This window comes from Montipora capricornis, chromosome 7 (assembly GCF_036669925.1).
Source record: "Montipora capricornis isolate CH-2021 chromosome 7, ASM3666992v2, whole genome shotgun sequence".
Taxonomy (NCBI): Eukaryota; Metazoa; Cnidaria; class Anthozoa; order Scleractinia; family Acroporidae; genus Montipora; species Montipora capricornis.
Genome location: NC_090889.1, coordinates 45,151,732 through 45,154,231, shown reverse-complemented (window position 1 = coordinate 45,154,231; position 2,500 = coordinate 45,151,732). Strand labels below are relative to the sequence as shown.

The 2,500-nt window shown below is 38.5% G+C and overlaps 1 pseudogene; it reads left to right on the top strand.

Moving 5' to 3' along the window:
• The first annotated feature begins 2,270 nt into the window (after positions 1–2,270).
• The window catches only part of LOC138056071 (uncharacterized), a 3,464-nt pseudogene continuing 3,234 nt past the window's right edge, over positions 2,271–2,500 (top strand).

The following is a 2,500-nucleotide window of genomic DNA, read 5'->3' as shown; positions in this document are numbered from 1 at the left end:
ACTTTACTCGTTGCCCATCTTCAGTATTTCAGAAGTTACGAACACTGACATTATGTATTGCAAAAAAAAGTAACTACTGTCGAGCCAGGTCATGGGAACGTTATCAAGACGGAACTACGTAGAACAGAACGAAGCACCAGCTAATACATGATAACCACGTGAACTTACATTTCCAGTAGGGTGCATGATGTGTTCATCAACGGACGGTAACTTGACGTGGATCTATCTTTCACTTTTTGTTGTGCCCTCTTATATGGCTTTCCGCAGATTTTTTGATTAGCTTTTGCAACGCCACTCTGTCTTTTCAGTGATCTAAGAAGCAGCTCAAAGAGCCTCTTGTGATAGACCCATTCCAGTTATAATCACCATCCAGTAAGCGTTTTACCTTGTACTCAGGAAAATTGATAATTTCCATTATGAGCACCTGCACGGGACAATTTAGTTTTCGAGACTTTTGAAGAAGCTTCCCACAACCGCTCTTCCGATAGGTGGGGTCGCGGTTCTTCAACAAAAACAAATTGGAAAAAAGTACATAATAGCCATGACAACTACATTAACAATAACAATGACAATAACAATAACGATATCAACAACAATGACGATGATGACAGTAACAATTATGATGATGATGATGATAACCATCATAAACAGCAGAAGCTTGACATCATGATAATGTTTTTATAAAATAACCCTACCGCTTGGTTTCCTTTTTTCCCATGCATGTGTCCATCAACACAATTTTGGCAATCATGAACTTTGTGATTTACCACAATAAATGGCAAGTGGTCAAAACTCAGGCTACTATCCTCCCATAACACTTTGTGTTTCCTGGCTGTGATATCTGTGAAAATAAAAAGCATTGACAGAGGTTCAAAAGCCGCGTTGAAGATAACTAGATTTCTCTCAAATTTATTTGAAACTGGATGAAAATAATGACTCAGAAAGAGTTGTCACGTCAATCATTTAATGTCCTTTCATGTACCCTTATTCTCTCTTCTTTCTAGAGAGGTTCGACTGCTTCCCTAAACGACTGCATGCGAGGTTACCATATAGTACCATCCCCATATCTAATATTAAATATTTCCATAGTAATTATTAAAAAATTAATCACCAAAAATTAAAGACTGTACGCTGCTGATTTGCACTTGGTCAAATTTATTTCCCACATGCTCTATTCACTTTGAATCTTAATCTAACAATTTTTTAAATATTATTTTCATCTACTTTGGTGTAATTTTATTCGGATTTTGCTCTTCGTGTTCTCTTAAGTGAAAAACTAGTTTACTTGGAATTGTCGTTACCCTCGCAAAATATAATCGGCGACTTATAACAAGAAGTTTATCAAAATGCGGCAGCCCAAAAATTCTTGAAACCGAGAAAACATCTTACCTGTATTACCAAATCCCTTGCTTGCTTTAAACGAAGGAAATCTCGTGGTTGTTGCTGTTTCATATTCTCTCAGAATGACCTCTGCGGTTTTGACATCCCTCAACTAGACCTGACTATCCGAAAACTTCTTTTCAAATAATGAACTCACTGCTTGCAAATTAATTTGGTTGCCATTTAAGAACCTCAAGAAAAGCTGAAAGTTCGTTTTTGATGAGTGAACTTGGAGAATTAACCGGGAACGCAAACAGGACTCTGCACACACCGCACATCAAAGGACCTCAGAGGACGTATCGAATAAAATGAATCTCCCGCCTTTTTGCTGACGCATTACTCATCTGTGTTAATGATTTTGTTTACTCAATTTGTATTTCGGTGTGTTGAGAACCTCCCCACCCGATATCGCGAGCTTTATGGTGCAAATAGCATCCGTGAAAAGGTGTCTCAGCTGCTTATAAATTGTCATTAAATTTATTATACTCTTCAAAATTTACTTTTTTTGGTTTCTTTAAGGTTTTAAATCTCAGTCAAAAGAGTGATTTACGGTGTTTTTTGAGAGTATTCCCTCATCTGGAATTTCAAATTTGAACGTCATCTTTCAAGTGCCTATGAAAGTAAATTTTTTTGCGTATTTTTGAAGTTTGTGTTGTCTCGATACGAAATGAAAAACGACCTCGACAAAACTTACTAAAACCCCATTTTTTCTCCCTCCAAATAACCTCAAAATTCACCAAATCGTGTCCCGTGAACTGGGAACGAGCCTTTGTTCCTGACAACGCTGATGACGTAGAAAATGCCTCGAAGAGTTGTCGCTTCTCGCATGTTCATGTAAGCGGCCACTAGTTATTCACTCGGTCCTCTCGTTGGTTGGATTTCTTTTACAAATGTCGGAACAGAGACGAAGTTATGTCCCTATCAGATCCGTGTCGAACGAAAACTCGTCTGATGAAAGCTCTTCGGACGAAATGCAAGTTGTTGGCAGTGCCCAACTTACGCAGACGAGCCATTAGCCCACACAAGCGATGAGGACGAAGATGACGAAGAAGACCAAGATGTCTCACCCATGCAGTTCTGCGGGCAATATTTGAAGACGAAGTTACAGTTAATGACTGGT